General features: G+C 63.3%; 4 non-coding genes across 4 annotated transcripts; all 4 read left to right on the top strand.

Annotated features, from left to right (window-relative positions):
• The first annotated feature begins 2313 nt into the window (after positions 1-2313).
• LOC131864229 (5S ribosomal RNA) lies at positions 2314-2432 on the top strand. The gene has a single exon (XR_009363068.1). It is a non-coding gene; the product is annotated as a 5S ribosomal RNA (ribosomal RNA).
• A 5928-nt stretch (positions 2433-8360) lies between these two features.
• Positions 8361-8479, top strand: LOC131864227 (5S ribosomal RNA). Its single transcript, XR_009363066.1, has one exon. It is a non-coding gene; the product is annotated as a 5S ribosomal RNA (ribosomal RNA).
• Positions 8480-14395: 5916 nt separating this feature from the next.
• LOC131864226 (5S ribosomal RNA) lies at positions 14396-14514 on the top strand. Its single transcript, XR_009363065.1, has one exon. It is a non-coding gene; the product is annotated as a 5S ribosomal RNA (ribosomal RNA).
• Positions 14515-20429: 5915 nt separating this feature from the next.
• Positions 20430-20548, top strand: LOC131864225 (5S ribosomal RNA). The gene has a single exon (XR_009363064.1). It is a non-coding gene; the product is annotated as a 5S ribosomal RNA (ribosomal RNA).
• The last annotated feature ends 236 nt before the right edge of the window (positions 20549-20784 follow it).

Here is a 20784-nt window from a genome sequence, read left to right as displayed (position 1 = left end):
TGCGCACCGTGGTGGGCAGCGAGGTGCGCACCTTTGATGCGCTGCCTTCACTAATTTCCAGAAAAGGCAAAAAAAAATGAGATTTTAAAATTTCCGTTTTGAAAGATAGTGAAAAAAACGGAACGCGGGTGCCATCTTGAGCCCGCCCTGGTGCGCAGCCCAGGCAAGGCATGCGCACCAAGGTGCCCACCCGCGGTGCACGCCCGGGGCAAACCGGGCTCCGACTTCGTGCAGGCCGCACCTTGGAGCACACTTCGGAGCGCTCCTTGGTGCGCACCATGGTGCCCACCAGGGCGCACCCGGGGCAAACCGGGCTCCGACTTCGTGCACGCCGCACCTTGGAGCACACATCGGAGCGCTCCCAGGTTCGCACCAGCGTTGCGCACCTTTGATGCGCTGCCTTCACTAATTTCCAGAAAAGGCAAAAAAAAACGATATTTTAAAATTTCCGTTCTGAAAGATAGTGAAAAAAACGGAACGCGGGTGCCATCTTGAGCCCTTCCTGGTGCGCAGCCCAGGCAAGTTGTGCGCACCAAGGTGCCCACCCTGGCGGAGGTGCGCGCCCGGGGCAAACCGGGCTCCGACTTCGTGCACTGCATGGTGCCCACCAAGGCGCGCAACCCAGCCAAGGTGCCCACCGCAGCGAAGGTGCACGCGAGGTGCGCACCCGAGGTGCACACCCGGGGCAAACCGAGCTCCGACTTCGTGCACGCCGCACCTTGGAGCACACTTCAGAGCGCTCCTTGGTGCGCACCAGGGCGCGCAACCCAGCCAAGGTGCTCACCCCGGCGAAGGTGCACGCGAGGTGCGCACCCGGGGCAAGCCGGGCTCGGACTTCGTGCACGCCGCACCTTGGAGCACACATCGGAGCGCTCCCGGGTTCGCACCAGCATTGCGCACCTTTGATGCGCTGCCTTCACTAATTTCCAGAAAAGGCAAAAAAAAAAAAAAAACGAGATTTTAAAATTTCCGTTTTGAAAGATAGTGAAAAAAACGGAACGCGGGTGCCATCTTGAGCCCGCCCTGGTGTGCAGCCCAGGCAAGTTGTGCGCACCAAGGCACCCACCCTGGCCAAGGTGGGTCACGGGGTGGGTCCTAGGGTGGGTAACGGGGTGGGTACTAAGGTGCGTGCCAAGGTGGGTCATGGGGTGGGTGCCAAGGTGGGCACCAGGGTGGGTGTGCACCAACCCTAGCCAGGGTAGGTCACGGGGTGGTTGTCGGGGTGGGCGTCAAGGAGCCAAGGTGGGTGGCAAGTAGCCAAGTTGCGTGCCAAGGTGGGTGTCGGGGTGGGTGCCAAGGATCCAAGGTGGGTGCCAAGGAACCAAGGTGGGTGTCTGGGTGGGTGCCGAGGTGGGAGCCAGGGTGGGTCCCAAGGTGAGTGCAAAGGTGGGTGCCAGGGTCAAGGTGAGTGCCAATGTGGGTTCCAAGGTGCCAGGGTCAGGGTGAGTGCCAATGTGGGTTCAAAGGTGCTAAGTTGGGTGCGAGGTTGGGTGCGAGGGTGGGTGGGTGCCAAGGTGTGCTAGGTGGAAGCCCGGGTGGGTCGGCATCCCATGGGTGTCGAGTTGGGTGCCTGATGGGTGCTTCTTGTCAAGTTTTAGTCGTCGGGACTCATTTCGAGCCTTAGAGGTCGTTTCTTGTCCGGTTGCCCTGTCTTCGACCTGGGAACCCAATTTTGGTCCTCGGGTCCCATTTTTTTTTGTCTCGCATCCCACTTTTGGCCTGTGGCCTTTTCGGGGTCGATTCTCGTTTTGGGCATCAGAGCATGTTTCTTCTCCTAAAACCCAATATTTGTTTATTAAGTCTCGGAACACATTTTTGTTCTCGTGGACCCATCATGGGTCTTGGAACGCATTTGTGGTCCTTGGGTCCCATTTTGCATCCCGAAACTTGTGTTTTGGTGCTTGATCCCTATTTTGGGTGCCCACCTTGCACCAAGTGCGCACCCGGGGCAAACCGAGCGCCTTGGTGCACCGGGGCAAGATCGAGCGTGCACCCGAGGCGCCCCGAACATGCACCAAGGTGCACTCGGCCCACATGTGAGCGCAGGTCGTTGCGCCCGAGGTGGTGTGTGGGCACCGCGTTGCAGACGGGACACTGCACGCACACGACGCCCCGTCCAGGTGCACGCACGTAGGCCGGGCCGGGTGCACACCCGACGCCCTAGCAAGGTGCGCGCACCCGGGCAGGGCTCACACTTGGCGAACGGGGCGCACTTCGCGAGGGAGGGTGTGCACCTCGACGGGGGTGGGTGGCCGGGGTGGATTCGCACGTGGGTCGCGGTTTGCTAAGTACACACTGCGACAAGCTCATAACGGGTGCGATCATACCAGCGTTAGTGCACCGGATCCCATCAGAACTCCGCAGTTAAGCGCGCTTGGGCCGGAGTAGTACTGGGATGGGTGACCTCCCGGGAAGTCCCGGTGTTGCACCCTTTCTTAGTTTTTCGCCGGGCGTCGCAATGCTATTTGAATAAACCTTTTGCCCGTTTGCGTTCTCGTCGGGGCCGGGCCGGGCCGGGGTGCGCTGCCCGCACTACCGCGCGCGCGGGGGCGACACCGAGCGCGCACCCGAGGCGCCCCGAGCACACAGGCCACGGTGCAACCCGGGCGTTGTGCGCGCACCCCGGTGCGCCCGAGGTGCTGCGCGCGCACCCAGGTGAAATCGGTGTGCACCTCGGCCAGTGCGCGCTCGGTCGAGTCGCGCACGTTGGCCAAGGTGCACGGTGATGTTTCTTACTCTAAGGTTCCGCACCAGACGCCCGGGACAGGTGAGCGAAGCTGGGCGGGGCCGGGTGCGCGGCCGGGGCAGGTGCACGCAGCTGGAGAGAGCTTTGGAGCACACCAGAGGTGCGCACCTTGGAGCACACTTCGGAGCGCACCAATGATGCGCTCCATTCAAAAGTTTCCTGAAAAGGCAAAAAAAGTTGAGATTATAGAATTTCCCACTTGAGAGATTGTAAAAAAAAAAAATTTAAAATGAAGGAAACGCGGGTGCCAAGGTGTGCGCGCCCGGGTGCGCAGCCCAGCCAAGGTGTGCGCACCAAGGCGCCCACCCTGGCGAAGGTGCACGCAAGGTGCGCACCCGAGGCAAACCGGACAATTAACCCAACTTTCGACTTCGCGCGCACCTGCGCACCTTGGAGCGCACTTCGGAGCGCTCCTTGGTGCGCACCAATCTTGGGCACCTCGGAGTGCACCATGGCGCCCACCAAGGTGCGCACCCGGGGCAAACCGAGCTCCGACTTCGTGCGCACCTTGGAGCGCACGAAAGGTGCGCACCATGGCGCCCACCAAGGTGCGCAGCCCAGCCAAGGCGTGCGCATCAAGGTGCGCACCCTGGCGAAGGTGCGCACCCGGGGCAAACCGAGCTCCGACTTCGTGCGCACCTTGGAGCGCACAAAGGGTGCGCAACCCAGCCAAGGTGTGCGCACCCCGGGCAAACCGAGCTCCGAATCGTGCGCACCTTGGAGCACACTTCGGAGCCCTCCTTGGTGCGCACCGATGTTGCGCACCTCGGAGCGCACCCGGGGAGAAAACAATGCAATTAACCCGACTTTCGACTTCGTGGGCACCTCGGAGCGCTCTCGGGTTCGCACCTCGGAGCACACCGAGGTGCGCACCTTTGATGCGCTGCCTTCACCAATTTCCAGAAAAGGCAAGAAAACATTGAGAAGGTGTGCGCACCGAGGTGCCCACCCTGGCGAAGGTGCACGCGAGGTGCGCACCCGGGGCAAACCGGGCTCCGACTTCGTGCACGCCATGCTGCGCACCTTGGAGGGCCATGGTGCGCACCTTGGAGCACACTTCGGAGCGCTCAATGGTGCCCAACCCAGCCAAGGTGCCCACCGCGGCGAAGGTGCACGCGAGGTGCGCACCCGGGGCAAACCGGGCTCCGACTTCGTGCACGCCGCACCTTGGAGCACACTTCGGAGCGCTCCTTGGTGCGCACCAGGGCGCGCAACCCAGCCGAGGTGCCCACCCCGGCGAAGGTGCACGCGGGGTGCGCACCCGGGGCAAACCGGGCTCCGACTTCGTGCACGCCATGGTGCCCACCGCGGCGAAGGTGCACGCGAGGTGCGCACCCGGGGCAAACCGGGCTCCGACTTCGTGCACGCCGCACCTTGGAGCACACTTCGGAGCGCTCCTTGGTGCGCACCAGGGCGCGCAACCCAGCCGAGGTGCCCACCCCGGCGAAGGTGCACGCGAGGTGCGCACCCGGGGCAAACCGGGCTCCGACTTCGTGCACGCCATGGTGCCCACCGCGGCGAAGGTGCACGCGAGGTGCGCACCCGGGGCAAACCGGGCTCCGACTTCGTGCACGCCGCACCTTGGAGCACACTTCGGAGCGCTCCTTGGTGCGCACCATGGTGCCCACCAGGGCGCGCAACCCCGCCGAAGGTGCACGCGAGGTGCGCACCCGGGGCAAACCGGGCTCCGACTTCGTGCACGCCGCACCTTGGAGCACACTTCGGAGCGCTCCTTGGTGCGCACCAGGGCGCGCAACCCCGCCGAAGGTGCACGCGAGGTGCGCACCCGGGGCAAACCGGGCTCCGACTTCGTGCACGCCATGGTGCGCACCAGGGTGCCCACCGCGGCGAAGGTGCGCACCCGGGGCAAACCGGGCTCCGACTTCGTGCACGCCGCACCTTGGAGCACACTTCGGAGCGCTCCTTGGTGCGCACCAGGGCGCGCAACCCGCGCAAACCCAGCCGAGGTGCCCACCCCGGCGAAGGTGCACGCGAGGTGCGCACCCGGGGCAAACCGGGCTCCGACTTCGTGCACGCCATGGTGCCCACCGCGGCGAAGGTGCGCACCCGGGGCAAACCGGGCTAGGACTTCGTGCACGCCGCACCTTGGAGCACACTTTGGAGCGCTCCTTGGTGCGCACCATGGTGCCCACCAGGCCGCGCAACCCAGCCAAGGTGTGCGCACCAAGGTGCACGCGAGGTGCGCACCCGGGGCAAACCGGGGTCCGGCTTCGTGCACGCCGCACCTTGGAGCACACATCGGGGCGCTCCCGGGTTCGCACCGGCGTTGCGCACCGTGGTGGGCACCTCGGAGCGCACCGTGGTGGCACCTCGGAGCACACCAAGGTGGGCAGCGAGGTGCGCACCTTTGATGCGATGCCTTCACTAATTTCCATAAAAGGCAAAAAAAAAACGAGATTTTAAAATTTCCGTTTTGAAAGATAGTGAGAAAAAGGGAATGCTGGTGCCATCTTGAGCCCGCCCTGGTGCGCAGCCCAGCCAAGGTGTGCGCACCAAGGTGCCCACCCTGGCGAAGGTGCGCGCCCGGGCAATTAACCCAACTTCCAACTTCGCGCGCGCCAGGGTGGGAGCGCACCCAACAACCGGGCCTGGGAAGAGCCAATGCGAGAAACCCCACCAAACGCTCTGACAAAAAAAGAGGGGGCGCTCCAGTAACCCCGCTTCGGAGCGCACCCTGGGCAAACCCAGCCAGGGTGCCCACCCCGGCCAAGGTGCAGGCGAGGTGCGCACCCGGGGCAAACCGGGCTCCGACAACGTGCACGCCGCACCCTTGGAGCACACTTCGTAGCGCTCCCGGGTGCGCACCTCAGAGCACACCAAGGTGGCAGCGAGGTGCGCACCTTTGATGCGCTGCCTTCACTAATTTCCAGAAAAGGCAAAAAAAAGAGGAGATTTTAAAATTTCCGTTTTGAAAGATAGTGAAAAAAACGGAACGCGGGTGCCATCTTGAGCCCGCCCTGGTGCACAGCCCAGGTAAGGTGCCCACCCTGGCAAAGGTGCGCACCCGGGCAATTAACCCTACTTCCGACTTCGTGCGCGCCAGGGTGGCAACCGGGCCTGGGAAGAGCCAATGCGAGAAACCCCACCAAACGCTCCGACAAAAAAAGAGGCGGCGCTCCAATAACCCCGCTTCGGAGCGCAGCCGGGGCAAACCCAGCCAAGGTGCCCACCCCGACGAAGGTGCACGCGAGGTGCGCACCCGGGGCAAACCGGGCTCCGACAACGTGCACGCAGCACCTTGGAGCACACTTCGAAGCACTCCCGGGTGCCCACCGGCGTTGCGCACCGTGGTGGGCAGCGAGGTGCGCACCTTTGATGCGCTGCCTTCACTAATTTCCAGAAAAGGCAAAAAAAAATGAGATTTTAAAATTTCCGTTTTGAAAGATAGTGAAAAAAACGGAACGCGGGTGCCATCTTGAGCCCGCCCTGGTGCGCAGCCCAGGCAAGGCATGCGCACCAAGGTGCCCACCCGCGGTGCACGCCCGGGGCAAACCGGGCTCCGACTTCGTGCAGGCCGCACCTTGGAGCACACTTCGGAGCGCTCCTTGGTGCGCACCATGGTGCCCACCAGGGCGCACCCGGGGCAAACCGGGCTCCGACTTCGTGCACGCCGCACCTTGGAGCACACATCGGAGCGCTCCCAGGTTCGCACCAGCGTTGCGCACCTTTGATGCGCTGCCTTCACTAATTTCCAGAAAAGGCAAAAAAAAACGATATTTTAAAATTTCCGTTCTGAAAGATAGTGAAAAAAACGGAACGCGGGTGCCATCTTGAGCCCTTCCTGGTGCGCAGCCCAGGCAAGTTGTGCGCACCAAGGTGCCCACCCTGGCGGAGGTGCGCGCCCGGGGCAAACCGGGCTCCGACTTCGTGCACTGCATGGTGCCCACCAAGGCGCGCAACCCAGCCAAGGTGCCCACCGCAGCGAAGGTGCACGCGAGGTGCGCACCCGAGGTGCACACCCGGGGCAAACCGAGCTCCGACTTCGTGCACGCCGCACCTTGGAGCACACTTCAGAGCGCTCCTTGGTGCGCACCAGGGCGCGCAACCCAGCCAAGGTGCTCACCCCGGCGAAGGTGCACGCGAGGTGCGCACCCGGGGCAAGCCGGGCTCGGACTTCGTGCACGCCGCACCTTGGAGCACACATCGGAGCGCTCCCGGGTTCGCACCAGCATTGCGCACCTTTGATGCGCTGCCTTCACTAATTTCCAGAAAAGGCAAAAAAAAAAAAAAAAACGAGATTTTAAAATTTCCGTTTTGAAAGATAGTGAAAAAAACGGAACGCGGGTGCCATCTTGAGCCCGCCCTGGTGTGCAGCCCAGGCAAGTTGTGCGCACCAAGGCACCCACCCTGGCCAAGGTGGGTCACGGGGTGGGTCCTAGGGTGGGTAACGGGGTGGGTACTAAGGTGCGTGCCAAGGTGGGTCATGGGGTGGGTGCCAAGGTGGGCACCAGGGTGGGTGTGCACCAACCCTAGCCAGGGTAGGTCACGGGGTGGTTGTCGGGGTGGGCGTCAAGGAGCCAAGGTGGGTGGCAAGTAGCCAAGTTGCGTGCCAAGGTGGGTGTCGGGGTGGGTGCCAAGGATCCAAGGTGGGTGCCAAGGAACCAAGGTGGGTGTCTGGGTGGGTGCCGAGGTGGGAGCCAGGGTGGGTCCCAAGGTGAGTGCAAAGGTGGGTGCCAGGGTCAAGGTGAGTGCCAATGTGGGTTCCAAGGTGCCAGGGTCAGGGTGAGTGCCAATGTGGGTTCAAAGGTGCTAAGTTGGGTGCGAGGTTGGGTGCGAGGGTGGGTGGGTGCCAAGGTGTGCTAGGTGGAAGCCCGGGTGGGTCGGCATCCCATGGGTGTCGAGTTGGGTGCCTGATGGGTGCTTCTTGTCAAGTTTTAGTCGTCGGGACTCATTTCGAGCCTTAGAGGTCGTTTCTTGTCCGGTTGCCCTGTCTTCGACCTGGGAACCCAATTTTGGTCCTCGGGTCCCATTTTTTTTTGTCTCGCATCCCACTTTTGGCCTGTGGCCTTTTCGGGGTCGATTCTCGTTTTGGGCATCAGAGCATGTTTCTTCTCCTAAAACCCAATATTTGTTTATTAAGTCTCGGAACACATTTTTGTTCTCGTGGACCCATCATGGGTCTTGGAACGCATTTGTGGTCCTTGGGTCCCATTTTGCATCCCGAAACTTGTGTTTTGGTGCTTGATCCCTATTTTGGGTGCCCACCTTGCACCAAGTGCGCACCCGGGGCAAACCGAGCGCCTTGGTGCACCGGGGCAAGATCGAGCGTGCACCCGAGGCGCCCCGAACATGCACCAAGGTGCACTCGGCCCACATGTGAGCGCAGGTCGTTGCGCCCGAGGTGGTGTGTGGGCACCGCGTTGCAGACGGGACACTGCACGCACACGACGCCCCGTCCAGGTGCACGCACGTAGGCCGGGCCGGGTGCACACCCGACGCCCTAGCAAGGTGCGCGCACCCGGGCAGGGCTCACACTTGGCGAACGGGGCGCACTTCGCGAGGGAGGGTGTGCACCTCGACGGGGGTGGGTGGCCGGGGTGGATTCGCACGTGGGTCGCGGTTTGCTAAGTACACACTGCGACAAGCTCATAACGGGTGCGATCATACCAGCGTTAGTGCACCGGATCCCATCAGAACTCCGCAGTTAAGCGCGCTTGGGCCGGAGTAGTACTGGGATGGGTGACCTCCCGGGAAGTCCCGGTGTTGCACCCTTTTTTAGTTTTTCGCCGGGCGTCGCAATGCTATTTGAATAAACCTTTTGCCCGTTTGCGTTCTCGTCGGGGCCGGGCCGGGCCGGGGTGCGCTGCCCGCACTACCGCGCGCGCGGGGGGCGACACCGAGCGCGCACCCGAGGCGCCCCGAGCACACAGGCCACGGTGCAACCCGGGCGTTGTGCGCGCACCCCGGTGCGCCCGAGGTGCTGCGCGCGCACCCAGGTGAAATCGGTGTGCACCTCGGCCAGTGCGCGCTCGGTCGAGTCGCGCACGTTGGCCAAGGTGCACGGTGATGTTTCTTACTCTAAGGTTCCGCACCAGACGCCCGGGACAGGTGAGCGAAGCTGGGCGGGGCCGGGTGCGCGGCCGGGGCAGGTGCACGCAGCTGGAGAGAGCTTTGGAGCACACCAGAGGTGCGCACCTTGGAGCACACTTCGGAGCGCACCAATGATGCGCTCCATTCAAAAGTTTCCTGAAAAGGCAAAAAAAGTTGAGATTATAGAATTTCCCACTTGAGAGATTGTAAAAAAAAAAAATTTAAAATGAAGGAAACGCGGGTGCCAAGGTGTGCGCGCCCGGGTGCGCAGCCCAGCCAAGGTGTGCGCACCAAGGCGCCCACCCTGGCGAAGGTGCACGCAAGGTGCGCACCCGAGGCAAACCGGACAATTAACCCAACTTTCGACTTCGCGCGCACCTGCGCACCTTGGAGCGCACTTCGGAGCGCTCCTTGTTGCGCACCAATCTTGGGCACCTCGGAGTGCACCATGGCGCCCACCAAGGTGCGCACCCGGGGCAAACCGAGCTCCGACTTCGTGCGCACCTTGGAGCGCACGAAAGGTGCGCACCATGGCGCCCACCAAGGTGCGCAGCCCAGCCAAGGCGTGCGCATCAAGGTGCGCACCCTGGCGAAGGTGCGCACCCGGGGCAAACCGAGCTCCGACTTCGTGCGCACCTTGGAGCGCACAAAGGGTGCGCAACCCAGCCAAGGTGTGCGCACCCCGGGCAAACCGAGCTCCGAATCGTGCGCACCTTGGAGCACACTTCGGAGCCCTCCTTGGTGCGCACCGATGTTGCGCACCTCGGAGCGCACCCGGGGAAAACAATGCAATTAACCCGACTTTCGACTTCGTGGGCACCTCGGAGCGCTCTCGGGTTCGCACCTCGGAGCACACCGAGGTGCGCACCTTTGATGCGCTGCCTTCACCAATTTCCAGAAAAGGCAAGAAAACATTGAGAAGGTGTGCGCACCGAGGTGCCCACCCTGGCGAAGGTGCACGCGAGGTGCGCACCCGGGGCAAACCGGGCTCCGACTTCGTGCACGCCATGCTGCGCACCTTGGAGGGCCATGGTGCGCACCTTGGAGCACACTTCGGAGCGCTCAATGGTGCCCAACCCAGCCAAGGTGCCCACCGCGGCGAAGGTGCACGCGAGGTGCGCACCCGGGGCAAACCGGGCTCCGACTTCGTGCACGCCGCACCTTGGAGCACACTTCGGAGCGCTCCTTGGTGCGCACCAGGGCGCGCAACCCAGCCGAGGTGCCCACCCCGGCGAAGGTGCACGCGGGGTGCGCACCCGAGGCAAACCGGGCTCCGACTTCGTGCACGCCATGGTGCCCACCGCGGCGAAGGTGCACGCGAGGTGCGCACCCGGGGCAAACCGGGCTCCGACTTCGTGCACGCCGCACCTTGGAGCACACTTCGGAGCGCTCCTTGGTGCGCACCAGGGCGCGCAACCCAGCCGAGGTGCCCACCCCGGCGAAGGTGCACGCGAGGTGCGCACCCGGGGCAAACCGGGCTCCGACTTCGTGCACGCCATGGTGCCCACCGCGGCGAAGGTGCACGCGAGGTGCGCACCCGGGGCAAACCGGGCTCCGACTTCGTGCACGCCGCACCTTGGAGCACACTTCGGAGCGCTCCTTGGTGCGCACCATGGTGCCCACCAGGGCGCGCAACCCCGCCGAAGGTGCACGCGAGGTGCGCACCCGGGGCAAACCGGGCTCCGACTTCGTGCACGCCGCACCTTGGAGCACACTTCGGAGCGCTCCTTGGTGCGCACCAGGGCGCGCAACCCCGCCGAAGGTGCACGCGAGGTGCGCACCCGGGGCAAACCGGGCTCCGACTTCGTGCACGCCATGGTGCGCACCAGGGTGCCCACCGCGGCGAAGGTGCGCACCCGGGGCAAACCGGGCTCCGACTTCGTGCACGCCGCACCTTGGAGCACACTTCGGAGCGCTCCTTGGTGCGCACCAGGGCGCGCAACCCAGCCGAGGTGCCCACCCCGGCGAAGGTGCACGCGAGGTGCGCACCCGGGGCAAACCGGGCTCCGACTTCGTGCACGCCATGGTGCCCACCGCGGCGAAGGTGCGCACCCGGGGCAAACCGGGCTAGGACTTCGTGCACGCCGCACCTTGGAGCACACTTCGGAGCGCTCCTTGGTGCGCACCATGGTGCCCACCAGGCCGCGCAACCCAGCCAAGGTGTGCGCACCAAGGTGCACGCGAGGTGCGCACCCGGGGCAAACCGGGGTCCGGCTTCGTGCACGCCGCACCTTGGAGCACACATCGGGGCGCTCCCGGGTTCGCACCGGCGTTGCGCACCGTGGTGGGCACCTCGGAGCGCACCGTGGTGGGCACCTCGGAGCACACCAAGGTGGGCAGCGAGGTGCGCACCTTTGATGCGATGCCTTCACTAATTTCCATAAAAGGCAAAAAAAAACGAGATTTTAAAATTTCCGTTTTGAAAGATAGTGAGAAAAAGGGAATGCTGGTGCCATCTTGAGCCCGCCCTGGTGCGCAGCCCAGCCAAGGTGTGCGCACCAAGGTGCCCACCCTGGCGAAGGTGCGCGCCCGGGCAATTAACCCAACTTCCAACTTCGCGCGCGCCAGGGTGGGAGCGCACCCAACAACCGGGCCTGGGAAGAGCCAATGCGAGAAACCCCACCAAACGCTCTGACAAAAAAAGAGGGGGCGCTCCAGTAACCCCGCTTCGGAGCGCACCCTGGGCAAACCCAGCCAGGGTGCCCACCCCGGCCAAGGTGCAGGCGAGGTGCGCACCCGGGGCAAACCGGGCTCCGACAACGTGCACGCCGCACCTTGGAGCACACTTCGTAGCGCTCCCGGGTGCGCACCTCAGAGCACACCAAGGTGGGCAGCGAGGTGCGCACCTTTGATGCGCTGCCTTCACTAATTTCCAGAAAAGGCAAAAAAAAGAGGAGATTTTAAAATTTCCGTTTTGAAAGATAGTGAAAAAAACGGAACGCGGGTGCCATCTTGAGCCCGCCCTGGTGCACAGCCCAGGTAAGGTGCCCACCCTGGCAAAGGTGCGCACCCGGGCAATTAACCCTACTTCCGACTTCGTGCGCGCCAGGGTGGCAACCGGGCCTGGGAAGAGCCAATGCGAGAAACCCCACCAAACGCTCCGACAAAAAAAGAGGCGGCGCTCCAATAACCCCGCTTCGGAGCGCAGCCGGGGCAAACCCAGCCAAGGTGCCCACCCCGACGAAGGTGCACGCGAGGTGCGCACCCGGGGCAAACCGGGCTCCGACAACGTGCACGCAGCACCTTGGAGCACACTTCGAAGCACTCCCGGGTGCCCACCGGCGTTGCGCACCGTGGTGGGCAGCGAGGTGCGCACCTTTGATGCGCTGCCTTCACTAATTTCCAGAAAAGGCAAAAAAAAATGAGATTTTAAAATTTCCGTTTTGAAAGATAGTGAAAAAAACGGAACGCGGGTGCCATCTTGAGCCCGCCCTGGTGCGCAGCCCAGGCAAGGCATGCGCACCAAGGTGCCCACCCGCGGTGCACGCCCGGGGCAAACCGGGCTCCGACTTCGTGCAGGCCGCACCTTGGAGCACACTTCGGAGCGCTCCTTGGTGCGCACCATGGTGCCCACCAGGGCGCACCCGGGGCAAACCGGGCTCCGACTTCGTGCACGCCGCACCTTGGAGCACACATCGGAGCGCTCCCAGGTTCGCACCAGCGTTGCGCACCTTTGATGCGCTGCCTTCACTAATTTCCAGAAAAGGCAAAAAAAAACGATATTTTAAAATTTCCGTTCTGAAAGATAGTGAAAAAAACGGAACGCGGGTGCCATCTTGAGCCCTTCCTGGTGCGCAGCCCAGGCAAGTTGTGCGCACCAAGGTGCCCACCCTGGCGGAGGTGCGCGCCCGGGGCAAACCGGGCTCCGACTTCGTGCACTGCATGGTGCCCACCAAGGCGCGCAACCCAGCCAAGGTGCCCACCGCAGCGAAGGTGCACGCGAGGTGCGCACCCGAGGTGCACACCCGGGGCAAACCGAGCTCCGACTTCGTGCACGCCGCACCTTGGAGCACACTTCAGAGCGCTCCTTGGTGCGCACCAGGGCGCGCAACCCAGCCAAGGTGCTCACCCCGGCGAAGGTGCACGCGAGGTGCGCACCCGGGGCAAGCCGGGCTCGGACTTCGTGCACGCCGCACCTTGGAGCACACATCGGAGCGCTCCCGGGTTCGCACCAGCATTGCGCACCTTTGATGCGCTGCCTTCACTAATTTCCAGAAAAGGCAAAAAAAAAAAAAAAACGAGATTTTAAAATTTCCGTTTTGAAAGATAGTGAAAAAAACGGAACGCGGGTGCCATCTTGAGCCCGCCCTGGTGTGCAGCCCAGGCAAGTTGTGCGCACCAAGGCACCCACCCTGGCCAAGGTGGGTCACGGGGTGGGTCCTAGGGTGGGTAACGGGGTGGGTACTAAGGTGCGTGCCAAGGTGGGTCATGGGGTGGGTGCCAAGGTGGGCACCAGGGTGGGTGTGCACCAACCCTAGCCAGGGTAGGTCACGGGGTGGTTGTCGGGGTGGGCGTCAAGGAGCCAAGGTGGGTGGCAAGTAGCCAAGTTGCGTGCCAAGGTGGGTGTCGGGGTGGGTGCCAAGGATCCAAGGTGGGTGCCAAGGAACCAAGGTGGGTGTCTGGGTGGGTGCCGAGGTGGGAGCCAGGGTGGGTCCCAAGGTGAGTGCAAAGGTGGGTGCCAGGGTCAAGGTGAGTGCCAATGTGGGTTCCAAGGTGCCAGGGTCAGGGTGAGTGCCAATGTGGGTTCAAAGGTGCTAAGTTGGGTGCGAGGTTGGGTGCGAGGGTGGGTGGGTGCCAAGGTGTGCTAGGTGGAAGCCCGGGTGGGTCGGCATCCCATGGGTGTCGAGTTGGGTGCCTGATGGGTGCTTCTTGTCAAGTTTTAGTCGTCGGGACTCATTTCGAGCCTTAGAGGTCGTTTCTTGTCCGGTTGCCCTGTCTTCGACCTGGGAACCCAATTTTGGTCCTCGGGTCCCATTTTTTTTTGTCTCGCATCCCACTTTTGGCCTGTGGCCTTTTCGGGGTCGATTCTCGTTTTGGGCATCAGAGCATGTTTCTTCTCCTAAAACCCAATATTTGTTTATTAAGTCTCGGAACACATTTTTGTTCTCGTGGACCCATCATGGGTCTTGGAACGCATTTGTGGTCCTTGGGTCCCATTTTGCATCCCGAAACTTGTGTTTTGGTGCTTGATCCCTATTTTGGGTGCCCACCTTGCACCAAGTGCGCACCCGGGGCAAACCGAGCGCCTTGGTGCACCGGGGCAAGATCGAGCGTGCACCCGAGGCGCCCCGAACATGCACCAAGGTGCACTCGGCCCACATGTGAGCGCAGGTCGTTGCGCCCGAGGTGGTGTGTGGGCACCGCGTTGCAGACGGGACACTGCACGCACACGACGCCCCGTCCAGGTGCACGCACGTAGGCCGGGCCGGGTGCACACCCGACGCCCTAGCAAGGTGCGCGCACCCGGGCAGGGCTCACACTTGGCGAACGGGGCGCACTTCGCGAGGGAGGGTGTGCACCTCGACGGGGGTGGGTGGCCGGGGTGGATTCGCACGTGGGTCGCGGTTTGCTAAGTACACACTGCGACAAGCTCATAACGGGTGCGATCATACCAGCGTTAGTGCACCGGATCCCATCAGAACTCCGCAGTTAAGCGCGCTTGGGCCGGAGTAGTACTGGGATGGGTGACCTCCCGGGAAGTCCCGGTGTTGCACCCTTTTTTAGTTTTTCGCCGGGCGTCGCAATGCTATTTGAATAAACCTTTTGCCCGTTTGCGTTCTCGTCGGGGCCGGGCCGGGCCGGGGTGCGCTGCCCGCACTACCGCGCGCGCGGGGGCGACACCGAGCGCGCACCCGAGGCGCCCCGAGCACACAGGCCACGGTGCAACCCGGGCGTTGTGCGCGCACCCCGGTGCGCCCGAGGTGCTGCGCGCGCACCCAGGTGAAATCGGTGTGCACCTCGGCCAGTGCGCGCTCGGTCGAGTCGCGCACGTTGGCCAAGGTGCACGGTGATGTTTCTTACTCTAAGGTTCCGCACCAGACGCCCGGGACAGGTGAGCGAAGCTGGGCGGGGCCGGGTGCGCGGCCGGGGCAGGTGCACGCAGCTGGAGAGAGCTTTGGAGCACACCAGAGGTGCGCACCTTGGAGCACACTTCGGAGCGCACCAATGATGCGCTCCATTCAAAAGTTTCCTGAAAAGGCAAAAAAAGTTGAGATTATAGAATTTCCCACTTGAGAGATTGTAAAAAAAAAAAATTTAAAATGAAGGAAACGCGGGTGCCAAGGTGTGCGCGCCCGGGTGCGCAGCCCAGCCAAGGTGTGCGCACCAAGGCGCCCACCCTGGCGAAGGTGCACGCAAGGTGCGCACCCGAGGCAAACCGGACAATTAACCCAACTTTCGACTTCGCGCGCACCTGCGCACCTTGGAGCGCACTTCGGAGCGCTCCTTGGTGCGCACCAATCTTGGGCACCTCGGAGTGCACCATGGCGCCCACCAAGGTGCGCACCCGGGGCAAACCGAGCTCCGACTTCGTGCGCACCTTGGAGCGCACGAAAGGTGCGCACCATGGCGCCCACCAAGGTGCGCAGCCCAGCCAAGGCGTGCGCATCAAGGTGCGCACCCTGGCGAAGGTGCGCACCCGGGGCAAACCGAGCTCCGACTTCGTGCGCACCTTGGAGCGCACAAAGGGTGCGCAACCCAGCCAAGGTGTGCGCACCCCGGGCAAACCGAGCTCCGAATCGTGCGCACCTTGGAGCACACTTCGGAGCCCTCCTTGGTGCGCACCGATGTTGCGCACCTCGGAGCGCACCCGGGGAAAACAATGCAATTAACCCGACTTTCGACTTCGTGGGCACCTCGGAGCGCTCTCGGGTTCGCACCTCGGAGCACACCGAGGTGCGCACCTTTGATGCGCTGCCTTCACCAATTTCCAGAAAAGGCAAGAAAACATTGAGAAGGTGTGCGCACCGAGGTGCCCACCCTGGCGAAGGTGCACGCGAGGTGCGCACCCGGGGCAAACCGGGCTCCGACTTCGTGCACGCCATGCTGCGCACCTTGGAGGGCCATGGTGCGCACCTTGGAGCACACTTCGGAGCGCTCAATGGTGCCCAACCCAGCCAAGGTGCCCACCGCGGCGAAGGTGCACGCGAGGTGCGCACCCGGGGCAAACCGGGCTCCGACTTCGTGCACGCCGCACCTTGGAGCACACTTCGGAGCGCTCCTTGGTGCGCACCAGGGCGCGCAACCCAGCCGAGGTGCCCACCCCGGCGAAGGTGCACGCGGGGTGCGCACCCGGGGCAAACCGGGCTCCGACTTCGTGCACGCCATGGTGCCCACCGCGGCGAAGGTGCACGCGAGGTGCGCACCCGGGGCAAACCGGGCTCCGACTTCGTGCACGCCGCACCTTGGAGCACACTTCGGAGCGCTCCTTGGTGCGCACCAGGGCGCGCAACCCAGCCGAGGTGCCCACCCCGGCGAAGGTGCACGCGAGGTGCGCACCCGGGGCAAACCGGGCTCCGACTTCGTGCACGCCATGGTGCCCACCGCGGCGAAGGTGCACGCGAGGTGCGCACCCGGGGCAAACCGGGCTCCGACTTCGTGCACGCCGCACCTTGGAGCACACTTCGGAGCGCTCCTTGGTGCGCACCATGGTGCCCACCAGGGCGCGCAACCCCGCCGAAGGTGCACGCGAGGTGCGCACCCGGGGCAAACCGGGCTCCGACTTCGTGCACGCCGCACCTTGGAGCACACTTCGGAGCGCTCCTTGGTGCGCACCAGGGCGCGCAACCCCGCCGAAGGTGCACGCGAGGTGCGCACCCGGGGCAAACCGGGCTCCGACTTCGTGCACGCCATGGTGCGCACCAGGGTGCCCACCGCGGCGAAGGTGCGCACCCGGGGCAAACCGGGCTCCGACTTCGTGCACGCCGCACCTTGGAGCACACTTCGGAGCGCTCCTTGGTGCGCACCAGGGCGCGCAACCCAGCCGAGGTGCCCACCCCGGCGAAGGTGCACGCGAGGTGCGCACCCGGGGCAAACCGGGCTCCGACTTCGTGCACGCCATGGTGCCCACCGCGGCGAAGGTGCGCACCCGGGGCAAACCGGGCTAGGACTTCGTGCACGCCGCACCTTGGAGCACACTTCGGAGCGCTCCTTGGTGCGCACCATGGTGCCCACCAGGCCGCGCAACCCAGCCAAGGTGTGCGCACCAAGGTGCACGCGAGGTGCGCACCCGGGGCAAACCGGGGTCCGGCTTCGTGCACGCCGCACCTTGGAGCACACATCGGGGCGCTCCCGGGTTCGCACCGGCGTTGCGCACCGTGGTGGGCACCTCGGAGCGCACCGTGGTGGGCACCTCGGAGCACACCAAGGTGGGCAGCGAGGTGCGCACCTTTGATGCGATGCCTTCACTAATTTCCATAAAAGGCAAAAAAAAACGAGATTTTAAAATTTCCGTTTTGAAAGATAGTGAGAAAAAGGGAATGCTGGTGCCATCTTGAGCCCGCCCTGGTGCGCAGCCCAGCCAAGGTGTGCGCACCAAGGTGCCCACCCTGGCGAAGGTGCGCGCCCGGGCAATTAACCCAACTTCCAACTTCGCGCGCGCCAGGGTGGGAGCGCACCCAACAACCGGGCCTGGGAAGAGCCAATGCGAGAAACCCCACCAAACGCTCTGACAAAAAAAGAGGGGGCGCTCCAGTAACCCCGCTTCGGAGCGCACCCTGGGCAAACCCAGCGAGGGTGCCCACCCCGGCCAAGGTGCAGGCGAGGTGCGCACCCGGGGCAAACCGGGCTCCGACAACGTGCACGCCGCACCTTGGAGCACACTTCGTAGCGCTCCCGGGTGCGCACCTCAGAGCACACCAAGGTGGGCAGCGAGGTGCGCACCTTTGATGCGCTGCCTTCACTAATTTCCAGAAAAGGCAAAAAAAAGAGGAGATTTTAAAATTTCCGTTTTGAAAGATAGTGAAAAAAACGGAACGCGGGTGCCATCTTGAGCCCGCCCTGGTGCACAGCCCAGGTAAGGTGCCCACCCTGGCAAAGGTGCGCACCCGGGCAATTAACCCTACTTCCGACTTCGTGCGCGCCAGGGTGGCAACCGGGCCTGGGAAGAGCCAATGCGAGAAACCCCACCAAACGCTCCGACAAAAAAAGAGGCGGCGCTCCAATAACCCCGCTTCGGAGCGCAGCCGGGGCAAACCCAGCCAAGGTGCCCACCCCGACGAAGGTGCACGCGAGGTGCGCACCCGGGGCAAACCGGGCTCCGACAACGTGCACGCAGCACCTTGGAGCACACTTCGAAGCACTCCCGGGTGCCCACCGGCGTTGCGCACCGTGGTGGGCAGCGAGGTGCGCACCTTTGATGCGCTGCCTTCACTAATTTCCAGAAAAGGCAAAAAAAAATGAGATTTTAAAATTTCCGTTTTGAAAGATAGTGAAAAAAACGGAACGCGGGTGCCATCTTGAGCCCGCCCTGGTGCGCAGCCCAGGCAAGGCATGCGCACCAAGGTGCCCACCCGCGGTGCACGCCCGGGGCAAACCGGGCTCCGACTTCGTGCAGGCCGCACCTTGGAGCACACTTCGGAGCGCTCCTTGGTGCGCACCATGGTGCCCACCAGGGCGCACCCGGGGCAAACCGGGCTCCGACTTCGTGCACGCCGCACCTTGGAGCACACATCGGAGCGCTCCCAGGTTCGCACCAGCGTTGCGCACCTTTGATGCGCTGCCTTCACTAATTTCCAGAAAAGGCAAAAAAAAACGATATTTTAAAATTTCCGTTCTGAAAGATAGTGAAAAAAACGGAACGCGGGTGCCATCTTGAGCCCTTCCTGGTGCGCAGCCCAGGCAAGTTGTGCGCACCAAGGTGCCCACCCTGGCGGAGGTGCGCGCCCGGGGCAAACCGGGCTCCGACTTCGTGCACTGCATGGTGCCCACCAAGGCGCGCAACCCAGCCAAGGTGCCCACCGCAGCGAAGGTGCACGCGAGGTGCGCACCCGAGGTGCACACCCGGGGCAAACCGAGCTCCGACTTCGTGCACGCCGCACCTTGGAGCACACTTCAGAGCGCTCCTTGGTGCGCACCAGGGCGCGCAACCCAGCCAAGGTGCTCACCCCGGCGAAGGTGCACGCGAGGTGCGCACCCGGGGCAAGCCGGGCTCGGACTTCGTGCACGCCGCACCTTGGAGCACACATCGGAGCGCTCCCGGGTTCGCACCAGCATTGCGCACCTTTGATGCGCTGCCTTCACTAATTTCCAGAAAAGGCAAAAAAAAAAAAAAAACGAGATTTTAAAATTTCCGTTTTGAAAGATAGTGAAAAAAACGGAACGCGGGTGCCATCTTGAGCCCGCCCTGGTGTGCAGCCCAGGCAAGTTGTGCGCACCAAGGCACCCACCCTGGCCAAGGTGGGTCACGGGGTGGGTCCTAGGGTGGGTAACGGGGTGGGTACTAAGGTGCGTGCCAAGGTGGGTCATGGGGTGGGTGCCAAGGTGGGCACCAGGGTGGGTGTGCACCAACCCTAGCCAGGGTAGGTCACGGGGTGGTTGTCGGGGTGGGCGTCAAGGAGCCAAGGTGGGTGGCAAGTAGCCAAGTTGCGTGCCAAGGTGGGTGTCGGGGTGGGTGCCAAGGATCCAAGGTGGGTGCCAAGGAACCAAGGTGGGTGTCTGGGTGGGTGCCGAGGTGGGAGCCAGGGTGGGTCCCAAGGTGAGTGCAAAGGTGGGTGCCAGGGTCAAGGTGAGTGCCAATGTGGGTTCCAAGGTGCCAGGGTCAGGGTGAGTGCCAATGTGGGTTCAAAGGTGCTAAGTTGGGTGCGAGGTTGGGTGCGAGGGTGGGTGGGTGCCAAGGTGTGCTAGGTGGAAGCCCGGGTGGGTCGGCATCCCATGGGTGTCGAGTTGGGTGCCTGATGGGTGCTTCTTGTCAAGTTTTAGTCGTCGGGACTCATTTCGAGCCTTAGAGGTCGTTTCTTGTCCGGTTGCCCTGTCTTCGACCTGGGAACCCAATTTTGGTCCTCGGGTCCCATTTTTTTTTGTCTCGCATCCCACTTTTGGCCTGTGGCCTTTTCGGGGTCGATTCTCGTTTTGGGCATCAGAGCATGTTTCTTCTCCTAAAACCCAATATTTGTTTATTAAGTCTCGGAACACATTTTTGTTCTCGTGGACCCATCATGGGTCTTGGAACGCATTTGTGGTCCTTGGGTCCCATTTTGCATCCCGAAACTTGTGTTTTGGTGCTTGATCCCTATTTTGGGTGCCCACCTTGCACCAAGTGCGCACCCGGGGCAAACCGAGCGCCTTGGTGCACCGGGGCAAGATCGAGCGTGCACCCGAGGCGCCCCGAACATGCACCAAGGTGCACTCGGCCCACATGTGAGCGCAGGTCGTTGCGCCCGAGGTGGTGTGTGGGCACCGCGTTGCAGACGGGACACTGCACGCACACGACGCCCCGTCCAGGTGCACGCACGTAGGCCGGGCCGGGTGCACACCCGACGCCCTAGCAAGGTGCGCGCACCCGGGCAGGGCTCACACTTGGCGAACGGGGCGCACTTCGCGAGGGAGGGTGTGCACCTCGACGGGGGTGGGTGGCCGGGGTGGATTCGCACGTGGGTCGCGGTTTGCTAAGTACACACTGCGACAAGCTCATAACGGGTGCGATCATACCAGCGTTAGTGCACCGGATCCCATCAGAACTCCGCAGTTAAGCGCGCTTGGGCCGGAGTAGTACTGGGATGGGTGACCTCCCGGGAAGTCCCGGTGTTGCACCCTTTCTTAGTTTTTCGCCGGGCGTCGCAATGCTATTTGAATAAACCTTTTGCCCGTTTGCGTTCTCGTCGGGGCCGGGCCGGGCCGGGGTGCGCTGCCCGCACTACCGCGCGCGCGGGGGCGACACCGAGCGCGCACCCGAGGCGCCCCGAGCACACAGGCCACGGTGCAACCCGGGCGTTGTGCGCGCACCCCGGTGCGCCCGAGGTGCTGCGCGCGCACCCAGGTGAAATCGGTGT

Source organism: Cryptomeria japonica, unplaced genomic scaffold (assembly GCF_030272615.1).
Source record: "Cryptomeria japonica unplaced genomic scaffold, Sugi_1.0 HiC_scaffold_80, whole genome shotgun sequence".
NCBI classification, from domain to species: domain Eukaryota; kingdom Viridiplantae; phylum Streptophyta; class Pinopsida; order Cupressales; family Cupressaceae; genus Cryptomeria; species Cryptomeria japonica.
The sequence above is the reverse complement of the archived record's forward strand: the minus strand, read 5'-3'. Positions and strand labels throughout refer to the sequence as shown.